Consider the following 24,260-nt stretch of genomic DNA (forward strand, 5'->3'; position numbering starts at 1 on the left):
CCATGTCTTGCATACGTCTGTGCGTAGTGGTTCTTGAAGCACTGACTCCAGCTGCAGTCCACTCTTTGTGAATCTCCCCCACATTTTTGAATGGGTTTTGTTTCACAATCCTCTCCAGGGTGCGGTTATCCCTATTGCTTGTACACTTTTTTCTACCACATCTTTTCCTTCCCTTCGCCTCTCTATTAATGTGCTTGGACACAGAGCTCTGTGAACAGTCAGGCTGGCTTTTGCAATGACCTTTTGTGTCTTGCCCTCCTTGTGCAAGGTGTCAATGGTCGTCTTTTGGACAACTGTCAAGTCAGCAGTCTTCCCCATGATTGTGTAGCCTACAGAACTAGACTGAGAGACCATTTAAAGGCCTTTGCAGGTGTTTTGAGTTAATTAGCTGATTAGAGTGTGGCACCAGGTGTCTTCAATATTGAACCTTTTCACAATATTCTAATTTTCTGAGATACTGAATTTGGGATTTTCCTTAGTTGTCAGTTATAATCATCAAAATTAAAAAAAATAAACATTTGAAATATATCAGTCTGTGTGTAATGAATGAATATAATATACAAGTTTCACTTTTTGAATGGAATTAGTGAAATAAATCAAAGTTGATTTTAAAGATGACATTTAAATGGTCTCTCAGTCTAGTTCTGTAGGCTACACAATCATGGGGAAGACTGCTGACTTGACAGTTGTCCAAAAGACGACCATTGACACCTTGCACAAGGAGGGCAAGACACAAAAGGTCATTGCAAAAGAGGCTGGCTGTTCACAGAGCTCTGTGTCCAAGCACATTAATAGAGAGGCGAAGGGAGGGAAAAGATGTGGTAGAAAAAAGTGTACAAGCAATAGGGATAACCGCACCCTGGAGAGGATTGTGAAACAAAACCCATTCAAAAATGTGGGGGAGATTCACAAAGAGTGGACTGCAGCTGGAGTCAGTGCTTCAAGAACCACTACGCACAAATGTATGCAAGACATGGGTTTCAGCTGTCGCATTCCTTGTGTCAAGCCACTCTTGAACAATAGACAGCATCAGAAGCGTCTCGCCTGGGCTAAAGACAAAAAGGACTGGACTGCTGAAAGTAAATTTTGCATTTCCTTTGGAAATCAGGGTCCCAGAGTCTGGAGGAAGAGAGGAGAGGCACACAATCCACGTTGCTTGAGGTCCAGTGTAAAGTTTCCACAGTCAGTGATGGTTTGGGGTGCCATGTCATCTGCTGGTGTTGGTCCACTATGTTTTCTGAGGTCCAAGGTCAACGCAGCCGTATACCAGGAAGTTTTAGAGCACTTCATGCTTCCTGCTGCTGACCAACTTTATGGAGATGCAGATTTCATTTTCCAACAGGACTTGGCACCTGCACACAGTGCCAAAGCTACCAGTACCTGGTTTAAGGACCATGGTATCCCTGTTCTTAATTGGCCAGCAAACTCGCCTGACCTTAACCCCATAGAAAATCTATGGGGTATTGTGAAGAGGAAGATGCGATATGCCAGACCCAACAATGCAGAAGAGCTGAGGGCCACTATCAGAGCAACCTGGGCTCTTATAACACTTGAGCAGTGCCACAGACTGATCGACTCCATGCCACGCCACATTGCTGAAGTAATTCAGGCAAAAGGAGCCCCAACTAAGTATTGAGTGCTGTACATGCTCATACTTTTCATGTTCATACTTTTCAGTTGGCCAAGATTTCTAAAAATCCTTTCTTTGTATTGGTCTTAAGTAATATTCTAATTTTCTGAGATACTGAATTTGGGATTTTCCTTAGTTGTCAGTTATAATCATCAAAATTAAAAGAAATAAACATTTGAAATATATCAGTCTGTATGTAATGAATGAATATAATATACAAGTTTCACTTTTTGAATGGAATTAGTGAAATAAATCAACTTTTTGATGATATTCTAATTATATGACCAGCACCTGTATATTAAACACAAATTTTATTATGTAAAATTAAAAAATTATGTATTTATCTAAATAAAACTGAAAAAATAGACTTTGATATTTAAAAAGAATAAGCTTATGTTGATCTTCATTGTACATACAGGCACTGAAATACGTAGTACATTAAGCATTGAATGAAAAGGTTTTTTTACTGCACGTAAATGTCGGAAACGTGCGTTTATTTCACAAATGCATATAAACAGCTTCATCTGCAACAAAGACAGCATAGTTTGCACGTTACTACGGGCAGCAGAAAGTGTACGGCTTCAGTGTTTCGTATTCAACTCCTACCACATTTGTGGCATATGTACAACTATTGAGTGCACTCCATTCGAGTGGCACTAGTATTCCACTATGCTGACGGAAGTGAGGATGCACTGCTTCAAGTCCAAACGGAAGCTGTGTGACGTCATGTGAAAAGGGTCTATTGGGACACGGCTGTTAAAGGGTCATGAAACCCCCCTGGTTTAGCCTGGTCGTTCACACCTCTGAGCTGGAAAAACTCTCTAAAATGGGCGTGTAAAGCTCTGGAAAAGTGGGAGTGTAAAGGGGAGGAAGAGGGGAGAGAACAACCAATGAAGCACTGACATTCACCACACTCATTATACAGAATGATGAATATTAATATATGAGCACGTAGAAAATGACAACAAACTCCCAAGCACAAGGGAGAAATGCGAAAGAATATTTAAAAGGGCTAATAATACTTTCATTACGTTTACGAGCACTGCAGTCTCATGATAAACAACACGTAGTTTAACACAGAAAGAAGACATAGAGAATGGACAAAAATTAAACTATGTCTTTTGTTCATCAGAATAATCGTGTCATCGCGTTCAGATACACGTATCAGTGTCCAGTTTGCACATATATTTCATTTGAAGAAGACTTGATGAAATATGTGTGCGTGCTGGTTAATGTTTGGTGCAGGAGAATGTGTTAAATATGTCTATAAAACTTTAAACACATACTTTATTCTGTATATGTGCTATGTTACACGTGACTAGTGTTGTTAAGCTCATCACGGAGCTCCGCGCTGAAACCGATCATATGCGCGCTCCACGTGCTTATCATAACAATTGTATTTTTCATGTGTTCGTATTCAAACTCCAGTTCTGACCGCATCGCGAGCAAAATACAAACAACACTCATGTGCTAGCTGTGCTGAGCAGTGTTGCCAACTTAGCGACATTGTCGCTAGATTTAGCGACTTTTCAGACCCCTTTAGCGACTATTTTACAAAAAAGCGCCTAGCGACAAATCTAGCGACTTTTTGGACAAACCTCAGTAACTTTCCAAATGTCACCACCAGCACTGTCTTTTGAGTGCGAGGTCTTGCTTTGCCGCTGCCGTCACACCTGTCTCAGCGTCTGCTCTGTTCAGTGAGTGGCTGAGAGGAGCAGCAGCACCGTTGAGTGCACGGCGTCTGACAGATGTGAATGAGCGAGCTACACACGAGCACACAGTGTTGCCACGGACCAAACACTATCTGATTCTCCTTTGTTTTATATTTAAAGAATTAAGTTTTACCGATTTGATTTCCATTTTTCTCGTGTGCTTATCACTTACATTACTCACTATCACAGAGCTTTAGTTCATCCAGTTCATCCAGCTAGTCATTCACTACCCATTCTGTTGCCTGACAAAAAAAATAAAATAAATAAATATATATATATTATATATACAGTTGCGAGAAAAAGTATGTGAACCACTTGCAGAATCTGTGAAAATGTTAATAATTTTAACAAAATAAGGGAGATCATACGAAATGCATGTTATTTTTTATTTAGTACTGTCCTGAGTAAGATATTTTACATAAAAGATGTTTACATATAATCCACAAGACAAAAAAATAGCTGAATTTATTAAAATGACCCCATTCATAAGTATGTGAACCCTTGATTCTTAATACTGTGTGTGGTTACCTGGATGATCTACGACTGTTTGTTTGTTTTGTGATGTTGTTCATGAGTCCCTTATTTGTTCTGAGCAGTTAAACTGAGCTCTGTTCTTCAGAAAAATCCTCCAGGTCCTGCAGATTCTTCAGTTTTCCACCATCTTTTGCATATTTGAACCCTTTCCAGCAGTGACTGAATGACTTTGAGATCCATCTTTTCACACTGAGGACAACTGAGGGACTCAAACACAACTATTACAAAAGGTTCAAACATTCACTGATGCTCCAGAAAAAACACGATGCATTAATAGATGGGGGGTGAAAACTTTTTGAATTTGAAGATCAAGGTAAATTGTATTTAATTTGTCTTCCAGGAAACATGCAAGTATCTTCTGTTGCTTCCAAAGGGCAGTACTAAATGAAAAAAAAAATGATATTCAAGCGAAATAAGAAAAATTTGGACCTCTTCATCCTGTTCAAAAGTTTTCACCCCCCGGCTCTTAATGTATCGTGTTTCCTTCTGAAGCATCAGTGAATGTTTGAACCTTTTTTAATAGTTGTGTTTGAGTCCCTCAGTTGTCCTCAGTGTGAAAAGATGAATCTCAAAATCATTCAGTCACTGCTGGAAAGGGTTCAAATATGCAAAAGATGGTGGAAAACTGAAGAATTTTTGGGACCTGGAGATTTTTTCTGAAGAACAGAGCTCAGTTTAACTGCTCAGAATAAACAAGAGACTCATGAACAACCATCACAAAACAAAAAAACAGCCGTAGATCATCCAGGTAACCACACACAGTGTTAAGAATCAAGGGTTCATAAACTTTTGAACAAAAACATTTTAATAAATTCAGGTATTTTTTTGTCTTATGGATTATATGTAAACATCTTTTATGTAAAATATCTTACTCAGGACAGTACTAAATAAAAAATAACATGCATTTTGTATGATCTCCCTTATTTTGTTAAAATTTTGCACATTTTCACAGATTCTGCAAGTTGTTCCCATACTTTTTCTTGCAACTGTATATATATATATATATATATATATAGGAAATGAGAACAGCTTTATTTAACATTCGGCTATATTATATTATATTGTATTAAAATACGTATGTGAGCACAGATTAGGAGAGGAAACATATTAGGCAGGCAGAATGCAACCGACGTGATGACGTCATGATTTTGCTAATTGACGCATGACGTCATCTAGCGACATTTAGCGACTTTTTGGGCAGGCTTTAGCTACTTTCCTTTGAAAATAGTTGGCAACATTGGTGCTGAGGGAAACATTCACACGGCTCGCACATTTGAATTCTCCGCTGTAATGCGATCTCACTGAGTGTTACAACACTCAGTCTTAGTGACTATTTCTCTATTTCAAAGTTAGCTTATTAGGCCTGTAGAAGAAAAGAAATGTTAGTTCATTATTAATTAGTTCAAAATTTCCATCACAAAACTTAACAGGAATTTACGGGAATTTATGGGAATTTACGAGAATTTATGGGAATTAATTGGAAATTTTGGGAAATTTATATAAATGTATAATATTTATATAAAATGTATCATATACAAACATAAATATAAACATTTTGTTTGGTCATAACATGAAATTTCTTTTTCGCATTCAATTAATTCTAATTTAGTAAATATGTAAAATAAATATTTTTATTGCAGCAATTGTTATGTGTTATTTATTTTAGTGTCACATGATCCTTCAGAAATCATTCTAATATGCTGATTTGATACTCAGTTATTGTCAATGTTGGAAACAGTTGTGCTGCTTATTATTTTTTGGGATCCTGTAATACTTTTTACAGGATTCATTGATAATAAAAAGTTAAAAAGAACAGCATTTATTCAAAATAGAAATCTTTTCTAACAATATCACTTTAATGTGACTTTTTATCAATTTCACACATCCTTGCTGAATAAAAGCATTAATTTCTTTCAAAAAAAAGGAAAAAATTACTGACCCCAAACTTTTGACCGGTAGTGTATACTGTTACAAAAGATTTCTATTTTAAATAAATGCTGTTCTTTAAATTTGTATTCATCAAAGAATCCTGAAAAAATGTATCACAGGTTATAAAAAATAATAAGCAGCACAACTGTTTCCAACATTGATAATAACTGAGTATCAAATCAGCATATTAGAGTGATTTCTCAAGGATCATGTGACACTGAAGACTGGAGTAATGATGCTGAAAATTCAGCTTTGATCACAGGAATAAATTATATTTTAATATATATTACAGTTTTTTACAATCGCTAGGACACATTTCTCAATACCTAGGTCACTTTTTCAAAACTCTTCACACAGTTCTCCTAACCAACTTTCATCTTGGCACAGAGGTTAACTTCACATTCAAAATGCACCAAATCTACCAAAACACTTCATACATGTCTCAAATCAACTCATTCTTCCAGAACACTAGCACAGGTTTTCACTGAGCGAACACACTTTGTCACTCATAAAACATCGACCTAAAAACACTAACATCATTTAGCATTATACAATGTTTTCTTTTTTAAATTTCTTTACAAAACAAGAATGACACTCTCTACTGCTTATAATTCACTGCAGTTTATGTTACATGGTCCATGTTTACATTACAGAACAAAATTATTCCTAAGTTTCCCCTTTTGAATTGATGGTAATGAAATTGAAAGACTAATGCTAGTGTAGGTGTTCAGTTTCATCTAATTGTTTTGATAGTATTTGATTTTTTAGATTCAGAATATATTTCATAACTATATTACTGTAGAAATGTAGCAAATTTTTGTCTTATTCAGTTTTGTATTATGTTATTGTTTTGAACTTAAGTTTAACAGTTTTGAAAACATGTAAGCATTTGCAAATTGGCCTGTACGTACAAAGAGTTTTAGCAGTTGTTGTGTCTGAGTGAGAAAAGAATTCATGAAATTTGAGAGATGTAGTCACTGAATGCATTTTGTGCCAAAGCAATGATAATTGATCCTCAGTTTAGCCCACATAGACTTCTATCGTGCTCACTGTGTGAAGAGTTTTGCAAAAGTGACCTAAGTATTGAGAAATGTGTCCTAGCGTCTGTAAAAAACTGTAAAGTCTTGTGTTGCTTATAATAGTTGTTAACACACATAAGCAGTCTTTTAGAATGCTCTCAATTACATGTAGCCTAGATCAGATGCATAGGCTACTATATGCATACGGAGTGTGGTTGTGCTCATGGACATGATTTGAATATGTTAAAGGGTTGTAAAAAAAAAAAGAAAAATGACCACCAGAAATGTGTCCTAGTGATTGTAAAAAACTGTAATTGTTTGTAAAACTATCAAACTAAACATTTATTGTTTCATAAATAATCCATGGACAGCTTATTTAATTTCTAAACAAGGTGATATAAAGATAAAAAGTTGACGTAATCAAACTACAGCGATAGCAAACAAGCGACTCCTTTTGAATCTCAATCTCATTCTCGAGTAGAATCGGTTGCAACGGTTTTCGGATCACCAGTACACAACTGAGAAAACTGCTTCTTTCGGACATGTCCGATTTGAGGGTAAATGTGGGTAAAGTAAAAGTACCCACATTTAAATCTACTCTAAAAAGTGCAAATTTTCCAAAAAGATACTCAAGTAAATGTAACAAAGTAAATGTACTTTCGTCACTACCCACCTCTGCTAGGAACTATGAAAGAAGCTTCCTCCGGTGCGAAAGCACCTAATATATTGTGAGGTTATTTCCATCAAGGGGTGCATCAATTTTTGGTCAAGATCTTGTATTGACAATGCAAGAGGTGAACACTCTGTAAACTCTTCTCCAGCACATCCCAGAGACTGGACTCAGACATGCCAATTTATGTGTGAAAATGATTCTTCATGTTTTTTGAACCATTCTTTCACGATTTGAGCCTGATGAATCTTGACATTGTCATTCTGGAATATGGCCATGATGTGACTTCCTACATGGTTATTTAAGAAAAGAAAAGCTACACCTTCCATCAATTAGGATTAAAAGAACTGTTCCCAAACATTTAACATGCTAGAAACATAATAATCACTGCAATAATGATCCAATTATAGACTCTTAACATTTGCCTGTTTAAATTCAAACAGTGACTGTTTTCTCTTTTTAGTCCGGGCAGTGTATTATACTTGTGCAAGAACTTAGTCAACAGCTGCACTAACTGTATCAAGTTTTATCTGCCTATAGCAATAGAGAAACTGCTTATATATAAAAAGGATAGAATCAATCACAGTGTCATATGCTAACTTTGGCCATGCTTTATCCTACAGTACATAAACTTGTGTGATTCTTTAGGTGGGTGAGTTTCTCTGCTGTGAAGAGGCTCCTGGCTGTGAATAAACATAAAGCAAAGGAAACGCTGGAATCTGTTTCTGCTGTGCAGCAAGGTAGGGCACTAAAGATTCTTGGCTGAAGTGATTCATAGGGGACGGGATGCCGTCTGACTGTGGGTGAATCCCACAAATTAATCTATGCATTTTAACTAAGTGAGGTTTGTGGATGTACATTTACATATATTTGCATAGACATTGAAACATATGTTGACATTCAACAGCATCTAAATTAAATAATTAACATATGAAAAACTTGAACAATCCTCATGAATCTATGAGTATTTAATTTATGAAATTAATCAGTTGATTCTGTTATGTTTTCGAAATGAAATGTGTAAAAATTCACTTACTTCGAAATGAAATTCTGTTCTGTATGAATTCTGGTGCCATATTCAACTCATTTCAAAGGATTCCCTCATTTTAAGCAAGGCTAAATTTGTTAAAGCAAATACAATTTCTGTATTTAACCATGATTTAACCACTTAACCATTATTATCATGTAAATGATCAAATGTAAATTTATTTTGTTTACTGTGGGACATATAAAGACTTTTCTGAATAGGCTGTGGCTAAAAAAACAAAAATCTTATCATAAAATACACCACAAATGCACCATTAAATGTTCAAACACACAATCAGTTCTATTAATCCAAATCTTCCATTCTTCCATCAGCCCATTCAGAGTCTTTATTGAGTAATCTCTGTTTCCATCCTCATGACAGTAACCAAATCCTTCACTCATTAAAAACTCAAATTTGGTACCTCAAGAAGCTTTACAACAAAGGTTTTACACCAGTGAAGTAAGATGCTTATTTGTATGGCTCTAAAAAATGCTGGGTTTAAAAACAACCATTTCTGTGTTATTTGGCAACACAGCAGCCGGGTAAATATTGGACAGAACACATGCTGGGTTATTTTAACTCAGCTTGTTGTTTTTTACACATTAACCCATTTTCCAAGCACATAGTGCTTGGTCAGTCAACCTGATATTGAAGGTTTTTCATTTTAAATAATTAACAATTACAGTCACACACCTGTAGGTAATGGATAGGTGCATTGGAGAGAAGTCCAAAAAAGTCAAATATCTAAAAAACAAAGAAAATCCTGCACACCAGTCAATACTTGCAAAAGTATTCCTATACATATTTTAATTGAATAATTGATTTAGTAAACATTTTAGGATGTGACAGGAACAGCAAGATCAGCCAATGGGAATCTGTGGAAAAACTGCTATCAGTAGGCTGTTCCAGATCATTATATGACAATTTTATATATTCATTTTTGAAAAGTTACATAAAAAAAAAAAAAAGCTTTACCTTGTGGAAACTCGCCTGTCTCATTTAAATTTCAACCCATCAAATGCATAGCATGACCACAGCTGTGATGCTAGCTATCCAAGCAAGCAGACGTTAGCTGCGACACACATGTAAAAAAAAAAAAAAGGCCAAATGTGAGACTACATACAGTTTCCCATTTTGTACAGTTATTATTTGATAGGAATACAATGTAATATATACCTTAATTTCATCCAGGAAATCAACAATACATCAATAGATCAATAGATCCATATTGTAGTCAGTGGAGCGCACTGCAACGTCGCGATGTTGTGTGTGTTTCAGCCCTGGTCACGTGTCGTTCGCTTTGAGTGTAGATCCAGTCTATGCTGCATTTGTAGAAGGTTAGCTTTCCAAACAAGCAGACGTAAAGAAAAAAAGCCAAAATGTGAGACTACAGACGTTTTCCTACTTGTACAGTAATAATTTGAAAGGTATACAATGTAATACAAACCTTAATTGACCCAGCAGCTGAGTTACAGAAAAACTTCACAGGACCTGGGCAAAAATATTAAAAGCTCAATAAAATGACAAAACAGGCTGAACCCAGCATTTGGGTTGACAAAATAACCCAGCATTTTTAGTGCAGGATAAGATAAAAGTGGATTTTCACCAAGTGGACTGAAACATTACCAGTGGGGCACATCTCTGTTGGGACTCTGTTTACTTTTGTACATTTTTGGAATTGTGATTACACCTGTTGGCCTGCTACATTTTTCTTTATGTTTTTATGTAGTCTTTTTTTAAAGAAGTGTTTGGCTACAATTTTTCGTTTTTTGCTTTAGTTTTTGTTTGGTAACTTTTTTTGTGCAGCTCTGGTTCACTGTCATCTCAAGGATTTTGCTAAAGGACTTTCTGTATGGTGAAAATCACTTCCTGTCACCTCCTTTCTGTTGCTGGAGTAGCAAAAAGAAATAATTTCCCAATACTTTAGAAGAGACAAAAAGACAAGGGTAAGTACAACAAGGGTACGTAAAACAGCATGGTCACCTCTGCATAATTTGAGTTTAAAAATAATTTTTAGCAATGCCTTTTTTTCTCAATAGATTTGACTCTTTTCTTCAAATGAATGTAGTTACTCAACAATTAACACAGAAAACTAAACACTCTTATGTTGACAAAACATATTTCAATATTCACTGCATAATGAAGCACAGCAATTTATTTTAGTAAGCATTTATTAAAAGTAAATGCTATTATCAAAACTGCAGGTGTTGTTTGTGGCTATAAACACACAAATACACCAATGAAAATACACATTTATCATAAAGTTCTTCAATGAGGGGTTTTGTTTTATACGTTTTCCCCCATCCCAAAAAATTACATACACAAACATGCAGAAAATGTTTTCTGTTGTACAGTACTGCAATCAATGAACTTTACTGATCATGTCTCTAATATTCAACTGGCCAGATAATTTTATCTACATCACAAAATATATTCTTATCGTGCATTATGGGAGATAGAAAAAAAACCCTGTGAATGCATGAATTCATGATTTCTGTAAAATCAACAAAAAAGCTACAAATGTTTCTTCCTGATATATTACTTTTATTTTTCAGTTGCTAACAAGCATTATTCAATACTGAAGCCACAAAACTCTTCATACAGTCTTCATTACCAAGATGAATCTTTACAGAACAGTTAATCTCATCTCCAAAACTCACTCTGACCAACAAAACACTTCATTCATGTCTCAAAATAAACTCTTTCCACCATATAACTGGCAACAATTATCATTCAAAAAACATGCATTTCATTCATAACACACTGACCTAAAAAAACACTAACCACAAGCATTACATATATCTTGAACTTTTATTTTTAAAGTTTGAATGATTTCTTTTTCACATAAATATTCATTATATGATAAGAATAAAACAACAACAACAACAAAATCCTAAAGAAATAATAATTACAAAACAACAACAACAACAACCAATAATTAAAAAAAAAAACATCAAAAACATGTCTAGTATAATGACATATGTGCAGTATTGGAGTCACAGCCGTGACAGGAGGCCTTTCTGTGTGGAGTTTGTATGTTCTTTCCAGTTTCCTCTGGGTTTAAACCACAATCCAAAAACATAAAGGACAGGTGAATTGGAAATGTCTCAGGTTATGGTTACATGAGAAGGGAAAGAGATGCTGCGTCTTCGACACTGTGGGAACGCCTCTGCGTGATGAAATCATTCCAATGGCATGACAGAACATCATAGGCGGGTGACGTCATGACCAGGAGGGTACAAAGCACCCTGAGACCAAACAATGTTAGCTTCTGATAGGCCGAAGCAAGTCGGTCACAGGTATGCAGGAAGTATGGCAAAGCGACACAGTGTCTCGTTCCGTTCTCAGGGAACCATGGTTACATGCATAACCTGAGACGTTCCTTTGATGCTGTGGGAATGTTTATACCCACGCCTCCATACTTACAAGTGCCCCAGTCCTATCCTGGTCCGACACACCAAGGAGGAAATCAGATACCAAAGGGTCTCTCCCCAATGACACACCACCCAAAGGAATGTGGTAAGCAGCCACAAAAGGTGGAGGGGGCCAACCCTGCAGAGAACCGCTCCTGCAGGAACTTAGGACTGTACCAAGTGGGCAGTCAACTGGGTCCAGCAGGCGATTTCTGCACCATGAAGTGAATACTCTACACTTCAAGGAATATTGTTTCCTCGTGAAGGGAGCTCTGGAATGATCTATGGCCTCAACAACCTCATTTGAAAGACCTGAATCTATGAGCTGGGCCCCATCAGAGGCCAAGCCCACCGTTTTCATAGCTTCAGGTGAGAGAGAAGTATTGAGACCTCTGCCTGAAAGAGAGGGTCCCTCCTGACCGGAATCTCCCAAGGAAAACCAGCCGAGAAGGGACATGAGGCCGAGAACAAACTTTGCCTGGCCAGAATGGGGCTATTAAACTCCTTGGAGTAGAGCAATCGGTGGTAATTGCATACAGATGAAACCTTGTCTGTACCATGGGGGCTGGATGCGAGAAGGAGTACCACAGTGGACAGTGAGTCGTCTCTCAAGATGCAAACAGATCCACCTCTGCTCGACTACTCCCATAGGAGCTCCACCACCTCGGGGGGTAGTCTCCATTCCTCGAGCCTCAGCCCCTGCCTCAGCAGGACATCTGCTCCCTGTTTTTGGCAACCAGGAATATAAGTTGCTCTACGGGGAGAGCAGCTTTTCTTAGGCCCACAGGAGGATCTGGTGTGCCACTTCGCAAAGTTGGCGTGACAGCAGCCCCCCTGATGATTTATATAGGCGACCACCAATGTGTTGTCTGTACGAAACCCCCCCCCCCCCCCCCCCCAATCCTATATCAGAATGATACTGGCTATAGAACCTGGAGGAGGAGTACAGTTGATGTCTCATTTCATTACCAGAGCCTGCTTGGAAACTACCACAGTGGGCAGGATCCCATTGAGCTGAGGCAGATAAGAACCAAAATTGAATTCTGTACCCTTTCTCTCTAATCTGCAGGACCCACTGAAGTTCTCACACTGCCAAACGGTCTACTAAGGGAACCAGCCTCTCAAGACTGGTCTCTGGTTATTCTGAGTAGTCAGCTTGGCACCCTGAAGTGGAAGACTGGCACAGAATACCCAAAACTGGCTTATCTAAAGTTCTCCTCGGAGGAGGCGATTCTCCCAGTGCCGCAACATCACCAGGCGGACACTGAGACCTGAACTTGCGGGAGATCACTGCACACTGAAGCACCAGAGGTGGCAGGGTTAGCAAACCGGTCTCCTGAGGGCACCAAAGAGAATTGGGCACTGTATGATGAGGTGTGAGCCACTGACTCTCTGGAGGCCAAGAGAACCAGTCTCTCAAGACTGGTCTCCGTTATAACTCAAGCGACCAATTAGGTGCTCTGAAGTGGCAAACCAACAGGGAATAGCCAAACTGATTGCTCTGGGACCCTGCGAGCATCCCAGTGCCACTACGTTTCCGGGCTCGTTTCCGGGCTTCCTCAGAATTAAATGCAGCCAAAGATCAACCATACAAGTAAACATGGTCTCGATGAAAGGCTGAACATTGTAAATCTAACTTCTCAAAGTCAGATAGCATTTATCATTTAATTCCTCAGAATTAAATACAGCCGAAGATCAACCAGACAAGTTAACACAGCCTGGATGAAAGGCTGAACATTTTATATTAACAGACATCTAACTTCTCAAGTGAGATAGTATTTATCATTTAATTCCTCAGAATTAGATGCAGCCGAAGATCAACCAGGCAAGTAAGCACGGTCTGGATGAAAGGCTAAACATAGTATGTTAATACAGACATCTACTTCTCAAAGTCAGATAGTTCTTATTATTTAATTTCTCAGAATGGTGCTTGCTAGCAACTGAAAAAGTTTTTTTTTAAAGTTTTGGTTGGCTGTGTGAACTGTTGGGAACATTTTGAAAATGTTGAGAATTTTGTACACCAGTGGTTCCCAAACTTTTCAGAGTGGAGTACCCCCTGAGGCATTTACCATCCTTCTGCATACCCCCTCTCTTCCACTTAGATAGTAAATTTTCCATTAAGGGACAATATTTGCCCCCTAAATTGACTTTCTAGTGCATTTTTTTTTTTTTTTATCTTTTATGAATACTTTTATAACATTAATAAAAATGTTCAATAGAGAAATATGCAATGCTAAAAACGTGAAAAGTGATTATTTTAAATACTAAAACCGCCAGAACATCACTTAATATTACCCTTTTGTTTGTTGAACCGTAGTGTGGATATTTGGATTTGCATTCTTGCTCGTATAATATTATCAACATTAAAAACAAGAACTCACAAAAGGTAGGCTATGTTTTGTATCAAGAGTTTGAATCTTAAATTGATCTTTATGCACCTTTTGTGCCAGACTATTTGTTCTTCATGCTAGTAAGTGTTAAATCTGCAGGTATACATTGTCGAGAACGGCAGTAATGTAGCGCGATTTGCTGAGACAGCAGACTCTGCACGCAACCTATATGCACCAATATGCACACTGCTTTTGTGTGAAATGGACGCTTTTAGATTTCACCGCAAAAAATGTGGTATTTTGATTGGATGTCATATAGTTACGGCATTGTGCCTGTTAGAAATACATGATCGGTTTTAATGCTATTTTAAGGTAGGGAAGAATTAAATGAACGGCAAAATTCGGCATTTTGTTCGCGTACCCCCTCTGTCCCCAGTTTGGGAACCACTGTTGTACACAATGTTTTGAGAAAATTATGCACATGGTTTGTAATTTGTATGAAATGAATGAAAACTTACAATCTGTTTAAGACAATGATAAAGTAATCAGACCTCTTTGTTAATTGTTTTGAAAGCAGTTATTTGAGTTTGGGAAAATGTGTCAAATCTATTGAGAAATACTGTAAGAAACATTATTCACCTTATATTTTTGTTCTAAAAAACATTTTCCATGTTGTTCAAATTGCTAATGTTAAAAATTCTGAAATGATGTTTGCTATGGTGCCCTGGAGGGGGCAGGTTCAGTTCACTATGGTTAATCTATAGTTTTAATGAAATATGAGAATGTAAAAATAAAATGCCTGTAGAAAAAAAAGTTGTTTCCTTCAAAATAAAACTTGTGGCCATGCAGAGATGGGATGCACTTAAGTTAGTGATTCAGACTTGAGTCACATTTTAATTGACCTCAGACTTCACTCGGACTCATCAGAAAGGACTTAAATCTTAACCTTAAAGGATTAGTTCACTTTCAAATGAAAATTAGCCCAAGCTTTACTCACCCTCAAGCCATCCTAGGTGTATATGACTCTCTTCTTTCTGATGAAAACAATCAGAGAAATATTAATAAATATCCTGACGCATCCGAGCTTTATAATGGCAGTGAATGGGGGTCACTAGTATGAGCTGAAGAAAGTGCATCCATCCACATCTATCCATCATAAATATGTGCTCCACACGGCTCCGGGGGGTAAATAAAGGCCTTCTGAAGTAAAAAAATATCCAAATTTAAAGAAGTTATGAAGTCAAATATTGAGCTTCCGCCAGACCACCTTTTGTATTGATGTTACGAAGAAAGTGTAAAACTCTTGCAGTTCACAAAGCTTATGCTACATCCTATGCCTTCCCTATTCAACTTATGGGAAAAGTCTAACTGACGCGACGCCAGTTTACACTTTCTTTGTAACTTGAATATGAAAGGGGGTCTGGCGGAAGCTCAATATTTGACTTCATAACTTCATAACATATGGATTTTTTTTTTTGCACAAACGCATCATTTCTCTTCAGAAGGCCTTTATTAACCCTCCGGAGCCGTGTGGAGCACATATATATAATGGATGATTGTGGATGGAAGCACTTTCTTCAGCTCATATTAGTGACCAGTGCCGCGTTAAGCCTTTGCGGGGCCCTGGGCCAAAGAACGCAAAGGGGCCCCCCTTCCCCTTCCCCTATTTGAAAAATGTAAAAAAAAAAAAAAAAAAAGCATTTTCAATAAGTCCAAGATTAAATTTAACCGATTCGACTCTGGCTTTGGAATTTCAGAATGATCATAGCATCATTTCAGATGCGATGTGTCCGAAGATTATTCTAGTTGATTAATTATTCTGTCACAGACTTTTTTAATGCACATTTTATTCCTAATACATTTACTATTAGTTTCTTTAAATATGTTTCCATCACGTTTTATGTGCAGTTTATTTCGTTGAATAAAAAGTATCCACCCCAGCGAGTGTCCGAGTTACATTTATTCACATCTTGTGCAGTATCTTAAAACGTGCAGAAAATTTTTTCACAAAACCAACATGACTCATTTGAAACTCTGTACTACTTACATTACTGCATGCATAAGAAACCCACTTTAAAAATGACGGTCAAATACAATAGATCATCGCTAAGACACGGCATGGACCCTTTTGTCCATTTATTCAGCTTCTTAATGATTTTTAGTACATTTAACATAAATAGGCTATAGCCTAGTTATTGACAACATTATTTCTATTATACTTTATTTTTATGAACATATGTAGGCTACACGGCTTCTGTCTCGCACACAGACGCGCGTGCGAGCCTTTGAAAGTATTTGGCTGCGGAAAGACGCGTTGGGCGTGTGCACTGCGCACTATCTAGTGGACTTTTGTTTTCAAGCACTCAATTCACTCTTGCATGGGCTGTTGTACAGTACACACACTGTCCGTGCCATCACAAAAATTGGGCTGCACGCGGACGGGGAGTATACTTTGGGGTTAAGCCCGTAATAGCCACTGCCAATTCATGCGTGCGTGTCCGCTGCACCTGTGACTCTTGATTCGGGTGTAACAGCGATGCATTTTAAAATGCAAAAGAGAATTTTCTCGGGGGCCCCACAGTGTTCGGGGCCCTGGGCTGCAGCCCATGTTGCCCATTAGGATAACGCGGCCCTGCTAGTGACAACCATTCACTACCATTATAAAGTTTGGATGCGTCAGGATATTTATTAATATTTCTTTGATTATGTTCATCAGAAAGAAGAAAGTCATATACACCTAGGATGGCTTAAGGGTGAGTAAAGCTTGGGCTAATTTTCATTTTAAAGTGAACTAATCCTTTAACTATTGAGGAAGATTTTTTTACTTTATCTCTTTACTTTATCTCTCACAGTGTCAGCAATTCAGCATTATGCAGCAGCTCACAGTACCGCATCGTGAATTATTCTTGCTTACTGGCAGCTCTCATAAAAAGCCAGCATTCTGGCTGTGTTCAAAATCACCCCCTATACCCCCTGTTTTCTATTCCCTACATTAGTCCACTGATATAGACCACTTGAGGGACTGAATAAAAAAACAAGTGAGTGAATTCGGACACTGAGTGTTCTGTCTTCTGCTCAAGAGAGATACACTGGGTCATTGACCAGTATTAAATCATGAAAAGCGTGAAAAGTATCATGAGAGACTGCTTTAAATTACCTTGTCTCAAACATAACATAAACAATTTAAAGAGCTCTGACATGCACCACCTGACTGCTGCAGATTCATTTAGGCGTTGATGTTGATGCCAGAGAAACACATACATCTGAGTCTGAACAGCTCAGAGAAAAACGTCATGGGTTGCCGTCTCGTAATTATGGTTACAACATGGTGTGTAATGTGTAATTCATGTGTAATTCAGGAGTGGCACTCTGTGACTATACAACTCTGCATAGCAACTGTACAACCAAAGACTTTTTATTTAGGAAGACGGTGCACTCCTATTAATTATGTATAGGAGAAAGTGCAACACCCAATATGGCCAAGAAGCCCCGCCTTCTAAGTGAATGAGCCAATCGTTGATTAGTAAAGTCATCGTGTAACTGCAGCTGCCGTAAGAAGCTCCGGTTGCTATAGAAACAGGCAGCGTTCTCAGACTCGCGCTCATGACTGTGCATGCACATTGGCTGGTTTAGCATAAAAAACAAGCTTTTTTAAACAATATTTGAACATAAGAAACAAGCTTTAAGAAATTGTTGTTGTCAGATTTAATTGGTGTTTTTCAAAATGAAATTTAATCATAAGCTTAGTGAACAGTTTTGGAGAATTTGATGTTTCCCCATTCAAAAAGATAGGAGCTGCACTTGGGCATTTCAAATATGGCCGCCGACTGAAATGACTTATCTTAAAGGGACTTTGGTAAAACTCTGCATAATGGAACTTGATGATATCTGCACCGCAGGGTGCGCAGTGTATGAAAATACATGTTGACAAGCAGGTAGGACATTGTATCATTGCATTTGGATTGAACATACTTTTTCTGGTCCTAAACTATATGAATATTTTTTCATATTTAGACCACTTCTTTTATTGATTGGTATCAGGATGTGATACCCTAGCTTTAAGTATGGTGTCCTCCTTCATTTTTAATTTGTAGAGTGGTATCTTGGTAAATTTGTTGGTGATCTAATAGTATCTCTACAATATCTCTACTCTTCAAACTTGCAAAACAGCAGTTCAAACTAATATCACATAAGTCTCTGTGATGATCGGTTGTTATATCAAGGGAGGATAGCCCTCCTTTTTTCTCAACACTGAACAGCAGAAAGTACTAAGTACTTTTAACCAAAAAAGGCAAAGTCTTTCCTGTTTTCCAAATGGCAAATTTGGCACATTCGGAGAAGAGCAGCAGTGGTTTAGACTCAGTAATATTTCATGATGTTACAATAGTGAAATTACAGACAAGAAATGTAAATTCTTAGGCATAAAATGAAATCAAAAACTAGGAATTTTTTTTTAATATTAATCGTCCTCCTCCCATTTTCCACTTTAAAATTTTGTGTAGACTGTGCCTCTCTTGCCTCTCATGATGAGCTGCCACTGATGTTTACTGACTTGAGACTTGACTCGTGACAAAAGACTTGACACTTAACTCAGACTCCAGGGTTACAAACTTCAGACTTGACTTGGACTCCAGCTTAGGACTTGACTCAGACTTCAGGTGGAAAAAAAAAAAAAAAAAAAATACTGAACTTGTCCCCTCCTAAGTTGGCTGATATTTGAAGATTCATTACAGGGATCTGACCAATATTTTATTAACTCTTTCTCTTTTATGTGAATCTTGTGGACCAGACCAAATACATTCCAAACCGGAGAAACCAAAAAGGTCATCAGATTAACATACCGTGCAGTACAGACCTCAGAAGATGCCTTCTTTTCCGCTTTTAAATATGTTTGGCAGACAGCTGACCAAAATGAGTATTGTGACCTCATTTCCAATTAGCTTTTTGTTAGTGGGTTTGCAGGCAATTGTGGATGTAAAATTTTCATGCCCATGCAAAGCTGACCGGAACAAAGCTATATCAGCTTTCATCTTCATTGTTCCAGCTCTCTTTGCTTTCGTTATAATGTTCGTATTGTTAAGGCCTTGTCAATATAAATGTAGATGTAAAAAACAAAACAACACTGAAACATCTCAAGGAAAAGACACCAAAGAAACATCTCAAGGACAGGACAACAGTGAAACATCTCTAGAAAAAGTTTTTGTAGTTTGTTGTATTCCAGGTATTGTGTGGATCTGTATATGTTTCATTGATGGTGATTATTTTGCATGTGGATTAACAAACTGGACTGGACGCTATGCCTGTGATAATGAACTGCATCCAAATTGTTTGAATTGGTGCAAACCCACTGAATTAAGCCCAGAAGAATATGAGACTGAATATTACGAAAAAACACGGGAGTTGATATTTACATCAAAGGTAAGCATCACAGGATTTTTATCCAATTGTCCTTTATATGTGAAAAGTTAAGACTGCATTATCCTGTTTTTATTGCTCTACATACTTTTTTCTGAATTTCTTAAAGAAAGCTACAAACAAATGGAGTATGTTTAATGTTTAGAATGTTTTTATTGCATTTCCATGAAGGTAATCATCCATTTCTAGACAATGAGCAAAGTTTCTAAAGTATCTAAAAAAATCATCACACTTTTATCAGTGCAACTTTAATTTAAGTCTTAAGAACTAGTTTGACCAACTAATCAGTCTTACTTTTCGGTATCAGATTAGACCAATCTACATTTTTATGTAACTCATTTAAAAAACTTATGAACAGACTTAACTCTCTACTGCACACATGTTGATGGCACATGAAAAAAAAAATTCCACATCATTTTTTGGTTCATTTGGGAACATTTTATTGATAAAATTTTTTTTTCACTGAATTTGATACATGCATAGGTCTGTATCATGTAGTGTGTCATGCCATATAATGTACTTCATGTAATAAGATTTCACTCCGTACAAAACAAAGCAGTTCTTCTCTGCTGTGAAACAGAGGTGTATGTTACAGTTTTTTTCACATCACTCCTGCGCACACAGGAAGCCTGCATCTTCCCTTCATATAACACATTATGGCCAATCTGAGGTATTGTCCAAAACATCCTCAAAAAGTACCCCTTATCGCACAACATTGTTCTGAGGCAACGAAAAGAAAAACTGAATTTCTGAACATTCAAAATAAAAAAACTTCATAAAACCTGACAAAAGGCTTCTCTACACCTTCACACGCACACACATATTTTTTATGTACATTTCATGTCATTTTAAATAAGATTACTAAAGCAAATTATCTTACCTTCTTCTCACACCATGTGCTCCTGTGACCATGTGTCAGAACAGGACGTCCCGCCTTTAAATGGTGCTTGATGGTGACTCCCACACCTTACTGGACTGTTCTTTGGTACTTTCTTGAACTTTCTAATTGGTTGTAATCATTTAAAGAAAAATTTACTAAACATAGGGCTTAAGAAAACTTTCCATTGCCCGAGGGCAACACTGTGCTGTAGAGGGTTAAAGAAAAAAAAGATGACTAACTTGTACGACTAGCAGTTTATGCTATTTTTATCTTTCTTTCTTTTTTCAAGATTATAGGTTATATTCTGGCTATTATCTTCTGCATCATAGCAATCATTTGGGTGAGTTGGGAAGCCTTAGCAAAGCCAAAGAAGAAAGGTGTGGCAAGTTCGATGAGCAACGCTAAAAGCGCAGATGAGGCAGAAACATCCTTAAGTGACGACCCAGCAGAGACAAAGACAGTCACGAAAGACGGGGCAAGTCAAACAATCATTCAGATGATCAACATTAAATGGGCAACTGAGGATACAATTCTCATAAAGACATCTTGTGACCAAAGTTTGGATGAATCTTTTTGAATGAGACCTGACTTCATGAGGGGATCAGCGGAAAGATTTTCAGTGAATAACAGATAAAATTTCACTCTCTTCCTCATACAAAATATGCCATCAGAGCACTTGAAATGCAGCAAGTTATTTGGACTATTTTTGTACTGATTGTTTTATTTTTAATTTTTATAAACGACCCATAAAAAGAGAAAGATCCTTTGCAAGCTGCAGAAAGATGTAAATAATAGAGTTCAGGTTTGTATGTTCCATTCATGTTCTCTTCCAAAGATTCTTTTCCTGTTTATGATTTTTGTTTTATTTGAGAGATTTTTTTATTGTGTTAATTTCTATTTGTTTCAGTTAAATGATTGTCTGTTGTTTTTAAAGCTGCTGTCCGTAACTTTTTTTGGTTAAAAATGATCCAAAATCAATTATTGAGCAAGTACAGTACATAACCAGCCAGTGTTCAAAACTATTTCCTTACCTTAACCCGATTCACAACGGTAAGCTTGTAATAATGTTTTGTAATCTGATACTGGTAGGAATTTGGGGGAAATACGAGTTTGCTGACATTTGTCTTTGCATCAATACGTCATGTCTGTAAACAGAAAGAAGGAGTCCTGGCTAGTTGGCTATGTCGCATGTGTGGATGCTGCTGGTGGTGCATCAGTTGTAGCCTCTTCTTGCAGCAGCTGCAATGTATTTAAACTTGAGATGGTGGCTTGTAATCCAGAAAGTTCAAAACGACAATCATCATCAACAACTGTGGTAAAAAAAGTAAAAGACTTTAATCTTCCTTGCTGGACAGGTAAGATATTTAAATGGTTCACTGGGTAATAAGGTTACAGTAGCACATGTTTTCGCTTAATCCATACAGTTATGGATAACGATAATACACACTAAATACACGTAGTCACGCAGTGTTAATGTTTTTAGCATTAACAATTCGAGAACAAAGTAAAACAATAATAATTTAGCTGCAGCTGCACCTCAAAACATTAGATTCATCCGCGCTGAGGAGCCGTGCCGAAGCACTACCCACGTAAAGATAATTCCACAAATCACTGCAATTGCAGGTTTCAAACAGAGATGGCGACAAAGAGGCAAAACTTACGGACTGCAGCTTTAAAGGAACACCCCACTTTTTTTGAAAATAGGCTCATTTTCCAACTCCCCTATAGTTAAACAGTTGAGTTTTACCGTTTTCGAATCCATTCAGCCGATCTCCGGGTCTGGCGGTACCACTTTTAGCATAGCTTAGCATAGTTCATTGAATCTGATTAGACCGTTAGCATCTCGCACAAAAATGACCAAAGAGTTTCGATATTTTTCCTATTTAAAACTTGACTCTTCTGTAGTTACATCGTGTACTAAGACCGACGGAAAATGAAAAGTTGTGATTTTCTAGGCCGATATGGCTAGGAACTGTACTGTCATTCCTGCGTAATATCATTGCGGCTGCTGCACCCATGGTACGACAGCAAAGATCCTTGATTATTACGCCTGAATGAGAGTATAGTTCCTAGCCATATCAGCCTAGAAAATCACAACTTTTCATTTTCCGTCGGTCTTAGTACATGATTTAACTACAGAAGAGTCAAGTTTTAAATAGGAAAAATATTGAAACTCTTTGGTCATTTTTGAACGAGATGCTAACGGTCTAATCAGATTCAATGAACTATGCTAAGCTATGCTAAAAGTGGTACCGCCAGACCCGGAGATCGGCTGAATGGATTCGAAAACGGTAAAACTCAACTGTTTAACTCTAGGGGAGTTGGAAAATGAGCCTATTTTCAAAAAAAGTGGAGTGTTCCTTTAACTTTCATTTATGAATATGTATAAAACATCTGTCCTTATCAAATGTTAAAAGATCTTACATTGTTCATTTGTCCATTTGGATATGATACTGTAAAAAAAGACAAAAAAAAAAAAAACTTTTACAAGTTGTTTAAATTTATCTAATTTACAACTTCATTTAAATCTGACAGCTTTTCTTGTGTTTGGGTTTGAATGATTTTTTCAGATTTGTTTTGGTGGCTAATCTACATCAGCAACAGCAAGACATTTTATACAAAATCCCCCTGATCAATTATATTACGCCAATTAGGAATAATCATTCTGTATGAGTGCTGGCTCATGTGGCGAGCAATGAGGAGGTAGACCACCTGGCCAAGCCGGCCAAATCTGCATTAACTGATGTTATTTAGTTTAAATATTTAGATAAAAATTCTCATTTTTCTGTACTTTTCTGCGTTTCACTTCTGTATAACTTGAGTACTATCTTTCCCTTGAAAAAGTTAAAAAGTGTCATTGCAGTACAGTGAGTATTGGGGGCTCTTGTATGATAAATTGCTGGTGATGAAAAGTGTAAATAGATTATGTATACTCCTGCATGATTCTTATGTGACCTCTATGTTAATCTTTTTAAGAAGTGTAAAGATCTGCTTTATGGCATTGTGCTGTCATGATGTATTATAATGTTGTTTGTTTTCTTTTGTTGGACAAACAAGATCAAAATTAGTTCAGATGAATGTCATTGAATTTCTAAACATTTTATTATTACTCATTATTCATATTACTTTTTTTTTTTTTTTTTTTAAATATATAATCTAATATTAAACATACTCAAGCCTGTACTTTACAGTGATTTTTGTCTCTTGGCATCAACAAAACCACATAAAATCTTTGTAACATGCAGTATTGCTTTAATTTTAAACAAAGTAAAGAAAAGCACAGAAGCCCGCACACCATGTCCTTTGAGAAAACGTCCTTCAATCAGAGGCGATAAAAAAACAAATTGCTCATTGTGTACTAAAAAAGTGCACAGTCCAAAGACAAAGTGTTTTGGATACATGTTCATAAGCAAGATGTGTGCAGGCTTTTGTGCTTTTTTGTGCCCATGCACCAAAAGAATCATATTTCAGTGTTTGAGCGGTCGTTGGCACCATTTGTTTCTCTTGTTTAATTTTAAACAAATACAACGTTTGTGCTTGTTGAAGGAAATACCAGCACTTGCAATACAGCGAAAGAATGCTATATACCACAGACAAAGAGCCTGAGCCTGGCATGATACACGAGCCAGAACCAACGCCTGAACCAACCACGTCTGACCAGGTGCGTGAGCCAGCTCCACACCACCCCCTCGTATTCCACC

At 37.2% G+C, this 24,260-nt stretch overlaps 1 protein-coding gene and 1 long non-coding RNA gene across 8 annotated transcripts in view; one reads left to right on the plus strand and one right to left on the minus strand.

Annotated features, from left to right (window-relative positions):
* LOC127524583 (uncharacterized) overlaps positions 1 to 22,497 on the plus strand; it is a 29,563-nt gene extending 7,066 nt beyond the window's left edge. For both annotated transcript variants that reach the window (XR_007933095.1, XR_007933096.1), the window contains exons 2-5: positions 8,143 to 8,234; positions 10,328 to 10,467; positions 19,054 to 19,682; positions 20,849 to 22,497. This is a non-coding gene — a long non-coding RNA (uncharacterized LOC127524583). The remainder of the gene's footprint in view (positions 1 to 8,142; positions 8,235 to 10,327; positions 10,468 to 19,053; positions 19,683 to 20,848) is intronic.
* The window catches only part of fbxo9 (F-box protein 9), a 165,845-nt gene that overhangs the window by 131,441 nt on the left and 10,144 nt on the right, over positions 1 to 24,260 (minus strand). The window lies entirely within an intron of this gene.

This window comes from Ctenopharyngodon idella, chromosome 13 (genome assembly GCF_019924925.1).
Source record: "Ctenopharyngodon idella isolate HZGC_01 chromosome 13, HZGC01, whole genome shotgun sequence".
Classification (NCBI taxonomy): domain Eukaryota; kingdom Metazoa; phylum Chordata; class Actinopteri; order Cypriniformes; family Xenocyprididae; genus Ctenopharyngodon; species Ctenopharyngodon idella.